Below are 13,850 nucleotides of genomic sequence, written 5' to 3'. Positions count from 1 at the left end.
ATTTCACCCTCTTGCAACCATGGGCAATGTCTATATTCTGGCCTTTCTTGTCACTGGTTAATTAATAGCTTCTTTGGATTTCTTTGGTCAGCAAGAGAAAGCCCCGCAGCAAGTCTTTGAGTGGAAGCCCTGAGATTTCTGAGGGAGGAAGCTGGAAATTTCCCATGACATGGTAAACAGAAAGTGTGGCCAGCTCTAGGAGCTGACCTGGGCCTTCTCCTATGCCAGGAACAGAAACAGCAGGCCCACTGAGTGAGATAGGCAATGTGAATGGCTGGGATGGGACACTAAGGAGTGTTTGTCCCCAGGCAAAGGACCTGGGGGTACCTCCAGAGGAGAACCTACAAGCAGAAGAGTTGTCCCCTCTAGTAGACTTGCTTTCTTAGACAAAGGACATCTCAGAGTGACCACTGACATACTTCCTTTTAAGCAGCTGGGGACTTTCTCCAAGTTGCCCTAAAATCCCTCAGCTGGAGAAGAGTCCACAACAAATTAAGAAAGCTGAGTTCCCACATACTCTGCTAAGAATGGGTATAGATAATTGAATTGGAGTTAGGATAATGCTTCTGTAATTTTAATGTGTGTATGTATTATATGGGATCTTGTTCTGATTTAGTAGGTCTGGGATGGGGCCTGAAATCTTGCAATTCTAACTAGCTCCAGGTGATACAAATGCTGTTGGTGTATGTGTCACACTGAATAGCAAGGTATAGAAAAATAAATAATCATGGCATTTTCACACTGGAATATTTAGGAACAAAGTTATATATACACATACATATATGTGTATATATACCTATAATAATATACACATATATGTACCTAGATTAGTCTAGATAGATATATTTCTCAATAAAGCATTCTAACCTTTAATCAAATGGTAGGCTGTGGACCATCTGCTTCAGAACTGAACTGCCTAGAAGTGTGTGTTACGGATATAGATTCCTGGTCCCAGCCTGGACTTGCTGCATCAGAAGGTGGTGGAGTCTCCTGGCAATCATGGCTACAAGATGAGAACCTTTAGCTGGGCTTGCAGGTTCTACATCTGGTAGCACCTTAAGCTAATGTGGAGATATGTTTTAAGAAGCCTTGTCTTCATTCCAAGAGATACTGATTTAATTGTTCAGGAGTGGGGTCTGGGCACTGGGCTATTTTTTTTTTTAATTTTAATCTCCACTGATGATTGTAATGTGCAGTCAGGATTGAGATCCCCAGGGAGGCCAAAAGCTACACAGCTAGAGTCAGACTTCACTGTGAGTCTTGGCAACCACTCTTCCTACCAGGGTGACCTTTAACAGTCACTTAACCTTTTAACCTCAGTTTCCTCATTCATAAAATGGGGACATTATAATGAGAACCTCATAGAGGGAAGAACACATGGTAAATATTTGGTTATAGAGCTTCACACCTGTTGAACAATAAATATTAGCCTTTATATATTTTTTATAACATTATTTGTCATATTCACGCATTTTGTCTCTTATAAAGGGTTTACCAAGCAAAGTCAAATTTCAAACCAAGCTGTGTCCAATTTTTCACAGATCAGAATTTTGAAAATTTAAATTTGGATTACATATATTGTGAATCTTTATATTTTGTATAAGAAGGTTAATTACTGCTTTACTTCTGTTACATGATTAATCTATTTGGGGTTAACTATTATTAATTTTCATATATTTCCTTTTAGTATTCTCAAGTATACATACAGAGCATATATGCGTATGTAATAAAATTTGATAAATTGGAATCATTGCTATATGATTTGTACCATGTGTTTTTAACATTAATATTTTGTCATAAACGTTTAGTTATGCTATTAAATATTATTCAAAAATATGACTTTTAATTTCTATCTAATATTCTATTACAGGATTTTACTCTCATTTACTGAATGTTTTCTCTATTATGAGATCATGACTAGGTGATAAATATTTTTTTATATAAATATTTTACTACCTCCTCATTTACTTAGGATAGATTTGTAGAAGTGGTATTATTTATTCAAAAGTATGAGCATTTTTATGGTCCTTAATACATATTGCCAAATAGCTTTCCAAGTTAAAATTCTAATAGCAGTATATGAGAGTATGTGCTTTTTCTTACTCCTACTAGAATTAAATATAACCTTTAAAAATATATTTGAAATTAATAGAAACTTCAATTTGTGTTTTAAAAAATTACTCTGGACTTCGGTCAAAATTGAGGTGTAGGTAGACACACTTTGCCTTCTTGTGCAATCATAGAAAGAATTATACCAGATATCCAAAAATAAAAAATAAGTAACACCCAGAACTATCAGAAAATTGAGCTGTGTGGAAGTCTGACAACCAAGGATTTAAAGACGCCACATTCTTCCAGATGGGTAGGAGGGGTGGAGACAGGTGGAGAGGTGGCAGTGGTGGAATGGAAGATCCCACGTTCATATGTGGTGGATAAAAATCAGGAGGGATATCTTGGGGGTGAATGATCCTAGCCCCAGGCCAGACTGCACAGCTTAGGGTTCTAGCACTGGGGAGATAAATCCCCATTACATCTGACTGTAAAAACAAGTGGGGGTTGGGGAGGTGAAAGAAACTGCTGATTTTCACCACTTAAAGGGCCTGTATGAACTTAGAACATACACAAATCACCCATCTGGGTGTCACCACCAGGGCGGCAGCTGGTAGGGTACCAGTCAAATATGGAAAGTGGGTGAAGTGACAGGAATGAAGGCAAGTTCCAGGCAAACCTCCAGATGCAAAGCAGTGGTATTGTTCCCTCTCTGAGTCCTTCACACACACAGAGTCACAAAGTGGTAAAGTGGGTTGCCCCACTCTGGCAGTTTCCTAAGGTTCCACCCCACACAATTTACAGTTGCCTTTTACAGAGAGTCAAAGCAGCACAGAAACAAACACAGGGAGGCTGCCAAATTATGAGGACAAAAAAATATGGCCTGAATGAAAGAACATAAGAAACCTCATAAAAAGAACTAAATGAAATGGAAATAGTCAACCTATCAGATGCAGAGTTCAAAACATTGGTGATCAGGATGTTTAGAGAACTCAATGAGTATGGCAAAAATATAAGGGAAGAAATAAAGGCTATACTAGTGGAATAAAGAAAAATCCACAGAGAACCAAAGGTGAAGGGAATGAAGCTGGGATTCAAATCAATGATATGGACATAAGGAAGAAATAAACATTCAACCAGAATAGCAAGAAGAAAAAATAATTTAAAAAAAATGAGGATAAGCTTAGGAACCTCTCGAACAATTTTAAATGTATCAACATTCAAATCATAGGGTACTGGAAGGAGAAGAGGAAGAATAAGAAATGGAAAACTTATTTGAAAAAATAATGAAAGAAAACTTCTCTATTTTGGCAAAAGAACTAGACATACAAGTCCAGGAAGCACAGAGAGTCCCAAACAGGTTGGACCCAGAGAGGACCATACCAGGGCACATCATAATTAAAATGCCAAAGGTTAAAGATAAAGAGAGACCCTTAAGAGCAGCAAGAGAAAGCAGAGAGTTACCTACAAAGGAGTTCACATAAGATTATCAGCTGATTTCTCAAGAGAAACTTTGCAGGCAAGAAGAAACTGGCAAGAAGTATTCAAAGTGATGAAAAGCAAAGACCTACATCCTAGATTACTCTATCCAACAAAGTAATCATTTAGAATGGAAGGGCAGATAAAGTGCTTTCCAGACAAGGTAAAGTGAAAGGAGTCCATCATCACCAAGCCTTTATTATATGAAATGTTAAAGGGACTTATTTAAGAAAAAGAAGGTTAAAACCATGAACATTAAAAAGGCAACAAATTTACAACCATCAATACTGGATCTAAAAAAAAAAAAAAATCCAAACAAATGAAGCAGACAACCAGAACAGGAACAGAATTGTAGGTATGGAGGTTATTTGGAGAGCTATTAACTGGGAAGGGGAAGCGGTTGAATGGAGCAATGTTTCAGTGATTAAGAAGCATGACTGGAAGGAACAAAATAGACAGAGGGTGTTAAGAATAGTATAGGAAATGGAGAAGACAAAGAACTTAAATGCAGGACCCATGGGGATGAACTAAGGTAGAGGATTGCTGGAGGGAAGGTGGGTACCAGGTGGAGGGCAGCAAAAGGAAAAATTGGGATAACTGTAATAGCATAATTAATAAAATATATTTAAAAAATCACTAGTTGATTTGCATGTCTAGTGTCCACTTTATTCTCTTATAAAATTTTTTGCTCGTTCTTTTTCTATTTATATATTAATGTTCTTTCTTGTTGATTTGCAAATTTAGTATAGATGTTAACCTTTTTTATATTTATAGATAATAACTTTTTATAATTAATCATTTAACACTTACTTGGATTCTGTTATAGACATAGAGGAGTTTAAAAAAACAATTTAATGTATTTATACCAATATTTACTTTATTTGACTAATTGTTTTATACTTTGAATAGCTTTCCTCAGTCTCAGAGCAGTTAAATAGCATCCTATATTTTCTTGTGCTATATTTTAGAAAGTGTATGATTCTAAAATTTTTATCAATGTTGTTTTGGTACATAAGACAAGACTAATTTCATCTGAGTACTAGCAGAGAACCAAGTTCTGGAGCTGAAGGCTTACATAGATCTCATATGTTGTTGAAGTACCCAATGAGTTCCTTCAGCATCCTAATAACCAGTGTTTTGAACTCTGCAACTAATAGATTGCTTATCTCCATTTTGTTAAGTTCTTTTCCTGGAGTTTTGCTCTGCTCTTTCATTTGGGCCATATTTTTTGTTTCCTCATTTTGGCAGCCTCCCTGTGTTTGTTTCTGTGTATTAGGTAGAACTGCTTTGACTCCCTGTCTTAGTAGCATGGCCTAATGTACAAAAGTGCACCCATAAGTTGGATGGGTGGAGCCTTAGGTAATTGCCAGGGTGGGGAAACCCCTGTGAAATCAGGTTGATGGAGTTGCAGATATGGTGTCTCCATTCTGTGGCTATCTGTGGGGGAGGACTGTGCTTCTGCCTGGCCTCTGAGGTGTTGTCCAGAAGGAAGCTGTCTCCTGGCAGTCACCCTGAGGCCAGACATTTTAGTTTTTCCCCATGTGCCACTGGTGCCCCTTCAGCTGCTGCCCCAGTGCTAGAGCCCAGAGGAGTGAGTTTGCACAAGTCTTAAGTCCATTTTGGGCCCTTTAAGAGGAGATGCTTGAGAATCCTGCATTTTCTTCCTCTGCTCCAAACCCCACTGGATTTTACAGCCAGAAGTTATGGAGACTTATCTTCCTGGCACTGGGAACCTGGGCTGGGTGGTCTGGTGTGGGGCTGGGATCCCTTGCTCCTGAGGTATCCCTCTTGATTTTTGTCCATGACACATGGGTGTGGGACTGCCTGTTCCATGACTCTGCATCTCCACATCTTCACCCCTTCTACTGGTCTGGAGGAATGTGACTTCTTTAATTCCTAGGTTGTTGGACTTCCATAAAGCTTGATTTTCTGATGATTCTGAGTGATAGTTGTTTTGTATTTTAGTTGTAATTTTTGCTGTGGTTGTGCAAGGAGGTGAGCTGTGTTTACCTACGGCTCCATCTTGACCAAAGGTCTTGAGGCCTATAGTTTTAATTCATTAGATTTCCATTGTATCTCATCATGCAGCAAAATCATTTTCTCATTTTATTTTTAACATCGTTGAAGGAATCAAATGGTTCTATAAAACCCATTATAAAGAGCAGGCATCTCCCTCTAACCCGAACTTCCCATCACCTGTTCTTTTCAGAGGCCACCACTTCTAGTCCTTTCAGGATCCTTTTAGCATTTACCTCTGTGTGCCATGTGACTGTTAATATTGCTGCTTCCCACAATGGAGGACAAAGATTTATTCTTCTGATTTCCCCAGAGACATACAGACACACAGATATACTCAGGATCCTCACACTCCACAGACCACACACTTCTCATTTTCCTCTGATATATTTATATATTTACAGGATAATTTTGGTTTGGTTTTTATTCAGTGTTTATGTTCTCCTTACTACATTAATACAGTTCACAGCCAAGGAACACTTGAATTGGCTTATTGATTTTTTGTGTCACTGTATTTTGAGATAACTAGACTGTTTCACTGAGAACCACTGTTGTTAGTTGAAACCTTTCTTTTTGGACAGTCAGATACACTATATATGGCTCTTCTTATTTTCGGCTTGGAGTGAGCATCACGCCTGGTTGCCTGCTATGTGTGAAGTGCCCAGGAAATGGGGCTGGCACTGAGGAATGGTGGGTTACAGAAGGTGTGCTTAATTCCTTTATTTCCGCTATGGCCCAGGACTCTCATTCTCACTTGTGTCTGGTATCTTGCCCAGGACCTTCTGTTATATTATATTCTATATAGAGATTAAACTTCCAGTCTTATGTATGGGTTAGGGGAAACTGGCCACATGAAGTGGTGGAGGGGATATGGGGATCTCATTACTTCTTAAACAGACTTGCACAAATCCTTCTTTAGTTTGACCTTCACCTCCCACTTACAGAGGTACCTGGTGCTGCCAATTTCTGAGTCTTCTGGGTGTTTTTCAGGGTAAATTGGGTTTTTCATGGGTTTTCTCACTGTCAGCTTAGGATTCAGTTTTCTTGGGTCTGCTAAGTCAATTACCATGGGCCATCTGCTTTCCAGCTTCCAGAATTTTGTGGCTGTTATCTTTTCTCTTGCTCTCTTTATCCTAATGGGTTTATATCTTTATAAAGTTTCCTTTATTGTCATTTTAGTGGGGAATGTTGGGGCTAATATATGCAAATATAAGCACTCAGTTTGCCTTCTTTATCTAGTAGCACATTTTTTCTTTATTAAAAAGAACTCCATGTGTTCATTTTAGAAAACTTAGAAAATATAAGAAAGGCAAACTACTTAAAAGTCACCCATATCTCACCTCCCATACATACCCATTATTAGCATCATTTTGATATAGAACTTTCAAGATACATATATTTTTATTTATTGAATATATTATATATACATAGGGATATGGGATTATTATATGAAGACTTTTGGTAAGCTTATTCAGGATCATCTTAACTTGATAATAGAATTTACTTTGTTCTTCATAATAGTCTTAATTGAAACAGGTAAAAAAGATTGTCTAAATAAATTTGTAAATATTGATATAATGATGAATACAAATTGTTGAAAGTTAAAAACAGTAGTCTTATAACTATATTGTAGCTTTTAGTTACCAGATTATATTAAACAATTTATATTTAAATACAGTTCTATAAAGAAGGCAATTTCAACCTCTCAAGTCCATATATGTACATTCAGGTGCTAGCCAGCTCTTGACTAGTCACCTGCAAAGTATAGCAGATACATGGGCTTCTGTGGTACAGTATTCAGTTTCATACAAGTACATATTTTAAAAAATATTCCTTTGGAATTTTGAAATAAATAGAAGATTAACTCAAAGGAGACAGTTCCATTACATATTTGTAAGGAGTCAGAAAGCAAAAGAAAGGAGGAATGAGGAAAAGAAAGGGTTATAGGACCTCAGGGGAGAGACAGGAAGGGAACAGTCTAACATTTATTGAGCATCTGCGATGGGCCAGACACATATTGTTGCCTTATATTCTTCCAATAGTTCTGTGAGAGCAATAACACTAACTACCTTATTTTTATAAATGAGGACAATGAGCCTTAGGCTAAATTTGCAGGCCGGTTTGAATACTTACATTGCCTCTGCAGGACATGAGGTAAAGAGATAGCTAGCTCTGATTTTGAGTAGGAGGAGACACACAGAGGTCTTCGGCAGGAGTGGTTTCTAGGAATATTGAAAGAAGGGCCTGGCGTGGCCATTCTCTGCTCGTGCTGGCCACAGCCACCCAGATGACCACAATATTAATGCTGAGGATGATGAGGGTGATGATGAACAACTGAGGGAATTTTTCTCTTTTTAAATGCTCCAATGAGAGCATAGCAATTCTTTATCTAGGTCAGTTTGTCAATAGAGCTTTGAATTTTCCTGTCCCTTGGTTCCCTATCATTTTAGATTTTTATTATTACAGTGAATCTGATGTTCTTAAATCCTAATTTGTTTTGCTTCAGATGTGTTTAGAAACAGATTTCATATATTACAGAAGTTCTCTTCACAAGATCTCTTCACATCTTGAATTTCCTTGTTAAAATTATTGATTTTAGAGAGAGAAAGGGAGGGGTAAAGAGAGGGAAGAGAGAGAGAGACAGAGAGATAGAGATATTTGTTGTTCTACTTCCTTATGCATTCATTGGTTGATTTTTTAAAGTATATTTTATTTATTATATTGTTACAGTAGTGCCAATTTTTTTCCCCTTTGCTCCCCTCCACCCTGTACCCCTTTCCCTCCAGCAATCTCATCCTCCTTAGTTCATGTCCATGGGTCATATATATAAGTTCTTTGTCTTCACCCTTTTCTATATTATTCTAACTTCCCCCTGTCTATTTTGTACCAACTGATTATGCTTCTTAGTCCCTGCACCGTTTCCCCATTTCTCCCTCTTCCCCCTCCCAGCTGATAACCCTCCAAATGATTCCCATACCTATGATTCTGTTCCTATTCTGGTTTGCTTAGTTGGATTTTGTTTTTATTTTTTAGATTCAGTTGTTGATAGTTGTGAGTTTGTTGTCATTTTAGTGTTCATAGTTTTGATCTTCTTTTTATTAAAGAAGTCCTTTTAGCATTTTGTAAATAATGGCTTGGTGATGATGAACTCCTTTAGCTTTACCTTGTCTGGGAAGCACTTCATCTGCCCTTCCATTCTAAATGATAGCTTTGCTGGATAGAGTAATCATGGGTATGGGTCCTTGCTTTTCATCACATTGAATACTTCTTGCCAGTCCCTTCTCGCCTGCAAAGTTTCTTTTCAGAAATCAGCTGATAGTCTTGTAGTCACCCCTTTGTAGGTAACTCTGCTTTTCTCTTGGTGCTTTTAAGATTCTCTCTTTATCTTTAACCCTTGGCATTTTAATGATGCTTTGTCTTGGTGTGGGCCTTTTTTGGGTTTGCTTGTTTGGTTCTCTCTGTTCTTCCAGGGCTTGTATGTCTATTTCCTTTGCCAGATTTGGGAAGTTTCCCTTCATTATTTTTTCACATAAGCTTTCAATTTCTTGCTCTTCCTCTTCTCTTTCTGGCACCCCTATGATTCGGATGTTGGTATGTTTAAAGTTGTCCCAGGAGTTCCTAAGCCTCTCCTCATTTTTTTCAATTATTGTTTCATCATTCTATACTGGCTGACTGTTTATTTTTTTCTTATGTTCCAAATCATTGATTTGAACCCTGGTTTCCTTCCCTTTGCCCTTGGTTTTATGTGGATTTTCCTTCGTTTCATTTAGCATAACCTTCACTTCTTCCCTTATGCATTTGCCGTACTTAAGCATATCTGTCAAGCCTGTGAGCATCTTTATCACCAGTATTTTGAACTCTACGTCTGTTAGGTTGGCTATTTCCTCATCATTTAGTTCTCCCACTGGAACCCTGATCTGTTCCCCCTTTTGGGCCATACTTCTCTGTCCTCATCTTGACAGGTTCCTGTGTTTGTTGCCTCTGTGTCTTAGGTAGAGCTTTCACACCTGTTACATTGTAAGGGGCAGAGCCTTAGGTATTCATCAATACAGGCAACCTGTTTCACCACGTTGTGGAGCTGTATGTGGGGGAGGGGTCTGAGAGGGAACAATGCCGATGTTTCTAGGCACCTCTCCCACTTCTGTATGGGCCTGGAGCCTCTCTAGCTTTTGCCCTGGCCATTGTTCCCAGAGTGGGTGGGTCTGCTGATGTTCTAGGACTGTGGGGGCCCTTTAAACAAGCAGACTCTGCTGAGAGACTGGCAGTTTCTTCCCCTGCCCGAACCCCCACAGGTATGCACAGTCAGAAGCAATGAGGCTTTATTTTCCACTGCGCTGGAACCGTGAGTTGCGCGGTCTGGTCTGGTGCTGGAAGCACTCCCCAGGTGTCCCTCCTGACTTTTTAAAACATGTGACTGCACTTTCTGCCGGCCTGCTGCTGCCGCTGCTGCTGCTGCTGCTGCTGTTGCTGCTGCTGCTGCTGCTGCTGCTGCTGCTGCCGCTGCCACCACCACACCGCATCCTCTACGCTCCGGCTCCGCCCCTCCTACCTGTCTGGATGAATATTTCTTCTTTATATCGTTGTCTGTTGGACTTACATGCAGCGCAGTTTTCTGGAACTTATGGTTGTCTCTAGTTTTGAGGTAGTTGTATTCTTTCTTAGTTGTGGAGGGTGACACAGCATGTCTATGTAAGCCTCCATCTTGGCTGGAAGTCTCATTGGTTGATACCTGTATGTGTCCTGACTGGGGATCAAACCTGCAGCCTGGAATGTCTGGATGATACTCTAAACGGCTAAGCTGCCTGGCCAGGGCCTGCCTTTTTTTTTTTTTTTTTTTTTTTTTTTTTTAAGTTGAGGAATTTTGTATTTATTATTTTCGCTTAGAATCCTCTTATTAGGCACCCTCCCCCCCAAAAAATCTACTGTGTTTTGTATTCAGTAATACCTTTGAAACATGGCTGATTGTGCTTGTTATTCAGTTGAATCCAGGATTGTTTTGGTTTTATTATATGTTCAAAGGATAATAATGTATTGAGAGCCTTTTGTGTGTAGTAGAAGAATTAGAACATGCAAAAATAGAACATGGTTGCCTTTAACTATATATTTTACATTACAGTATTAGAATATAAATTAGTGTCTTTTAATCAGCTGATTGCATGTGGTCGTCGTTTGTTTTTCATCTGGAAGGGCAAGAACTATACTTAGTGGTGCTAACAGTTGCTTCCCAAGCAGTTACATCCAGTATTAAGTTCAGATAGTACCTCCCTAGTTGACCATCAAACACCCTTTTTCTCATGCTTTTCTTTTTCTCAGTATTACTCTGTTTCTTATAGGATTTATTCATTTAGACATTTGTTCAACAGACATTTATTGAACACCTGCTATATTGCAGGCACTTAGTTTAGGTGCCAGGCATAAAAGACAGCCATTACTCTCAAGAATTTCATGATAAATAGGAGTAATGACCTTCTAAAGGGTGATAAAGTAAAATATGACAATACAGTTTTAGTTAAAGTTATGTTTTTGTAAACTTTCAACAAGATTACAAGACTCACTGTAAAAAACTGTAAATTAGGTTAATTTTTACAAGTGCTATCCAGAAAATAGTAAAAATTCCCATGAAATGAAGAAAAAGTTCCTACTCTGGAGGCAGGATTTGAGTCAGTGTATCTTTTGCTTAGAAAAATAATACATTTTTGTAGGCATTGTTGGAATATGAATATGGTCCATGTAAGGAAGTTAACATTAGTCTATTAGTCTTCCTATTGGAGATCTCATTTTGGAATCTGTTTTGAGACTGCAGCTCTCCCAGCATTTGATTGTGGAGCTTAGGACATCCCGAAGCAGGAAGCCAGGTAATAAACTACTGGGCAATAGAATACAGAGCCAAATAGAGCCTTCAGCATTGGGAACAGAGACAAAGGTGAGCTATCGAACTGGGAGTAGGAACCTGGGAATTAATGGAAATAGTGGGGAAGACTTTCCAGGACCTTCAACATGGCTACTGGAGTGAATAAGAAAATATCAATGGAGAAAAGCTTCACTGACTTTTGATTGGGGAAGATCAAGAAGAGGGAAGGACAGCTAAATCTTGGAGGTCAAAAAACAAACAAACAAACTTGGACACAAATTTATTTGTGAATTGTATAATCATTTTTCCAATCCTGTTTACTTTGGAAATGGTAATCTAAAGAAGGTATTGGTTAAGTAGTTAAAATTCTCTTAGTAGAGAGTTAGGCCTGTATATGTTTAAATGGCACCCCACACTGCCTATCAGTGATTACTCTGACCTTTCATAGCATTTATTGCTTGAATCGCCCAATTTAGCCATTAATTACATAATATATCTTGTATCCCTGTCTAATTATGTTGTGGTTCCTGCACCTTGATGTATATTTATTTGATAGTAGTTGCATATAATACAGCTTGTTGAATTTCTTTAGACCTCTAACATCTCTGAATGCAGGTGCTTGGATAATTATCAGTTTTTCTGGAAAAGTCCTTTTTAACACTGCTATCTTTTCCCCCAGTGTTAGAGGGAGATACCAGGAAATAAGATGATTTTATAATATTTCTTTCCACAGAAAATATGCTTAAAGAGAACTGTATGTACAAGCCTCATGGTTAATAAAATCATCAGCGCTTTCTCAGTGATCATATGATCATATAAACAGTACAAGTTCCCTAGATCAGTGTTCCTTCTGTGGATACAAGGTTAGCTCAGGGGAGAATGGACCAGAAGTGAAACCAGATTGCTTGTCGGCTGCCAGAAATTCTGGGCAGAGTGCCACTGCCAGCCTTGGTTCACCTAAAAGCTCATCTTCCAGGATGGAAATAGTGGGCTCAGTCCCTGCAACAAATGGTGGTAGCACGAGCACTGGGCTTCCTTAGGCCCAGGGTGCTTTATTGATGCAAGGAAAGCAGAGGGAACTGATTACTGTGGACTGGTGGCTTTGACCTCATTTAAGGGCTGTAATATTTTCTTTAGCAGCCTTACTTCATTATATTTCAAATTATAATTTCATAAGTTAATAATTGTGCTTCCAAATAACATGGGTCATATATACACATGAATATGCTCTGCCTGATAGAAAACTGTAGGTTTAATTTCTAATAGTTATAGAAATTCTATGCATATTATGAAGCTATTAGGTTGTAACAGCTGTTTTAGTTCATTTCACCCTGCAAAAGAAATGTGATACAGACTAAAATGATCAGTAATTATGTATTTTGAAAGCTAAACCTCCAGTTACAGAAAGAACTAATTTACACATTAGATACTGATAAACCTACAGTATGCTATGAGTTTCAAAGTTAGTGTTATCTCCAGCCTAAGACTATGAAACTAAATATATGCCAAAAGACATTTTTCCCTCTTTGAAATCCTCTTTTGCATTGCCTATTGTAATTCTGAAGTTGCAAATCAACAGTTTTGAAGAACTGCTTGATATTTTTCTAAAGAAAAAAATGTAGAAGGATTGTTAGAGGGAGTAGGATTTAAAAGGATTGTATCTTATTTCTGTTGATCAGTGCCTACCATCTGCCTTCCGTTTAATGTTGTAGAAGCATGCATGCGTTTCCCAGTTCTGAACAGATGATATGCATGGTTTGTTGAGATATATGTGTATTCTGGATGTGTGTGTGTATATATACCTACAGTGCTTAAAATCACACTTGAAGTGTAAAACAGATAATGAGTCTCTGTTTCTGGCTAATTTGCATATTCAGTTCTTATACACAAAACAAAAGACAACAATGACACTGATTTTCTTTTCTACTTTAGAATCAACACTAACCAGCTGTCAACAAATATTTTGATTAAACACTATTCTTTATTGAGGAACTTTGGGGCACATTCTTTGTATAAACATATTGTTTTCTTTGATTTCAAGGGACATATTTTCAGTATGATTCATGGATGCATCATACCGGTAAGCTGTCATGCACAAAAATATATTTTTCTCTGTAAACTTCCTTTTTACCATTGATTTCTCTAGGGTAAAAATATGGCTCTGAGATATTCCAACTCAAAATATTTTCCTGAAATAAAAATGGTAAATAAATGTATAAGCCTGATTTAAGTAAACTGAAAAACTTAAAGTATAGATTCATAAATCGGACTTTTCCAAGAGATATTTAAAGAAGATTTAACAGTTCCTCTAATACATTTGAAACATGATTTGAGTGCAGAAATTTTGTTAATATTTTCACATATGTTCATCTAGTTTTTCTTCTGTGTATAACCATACATAAGCATGTCATTTACAAAAAAATAGTATTATATGTCACATACTATATTGAAACCT

Source organism: Furipterus horrens, unplaced genomic scaffold (genome assembly GCF_987537825.1).
Source record: "Furipterus horrens unplaced genomic scaffold, mFurHor1.1.pri manual_scaffold_4, whole genome shotgun sequence".
Lineage (NCBI taxonomy): Eukaryota > Metazoa > Chordata > Mammalia > Chiroptera > Furipteridae > Furipterus > Furipterus horrens.
The sequence above is the reverse complement of the archived record's forward strand: the minus strand, read 5'-3'. Positions refer to the sequence as shown.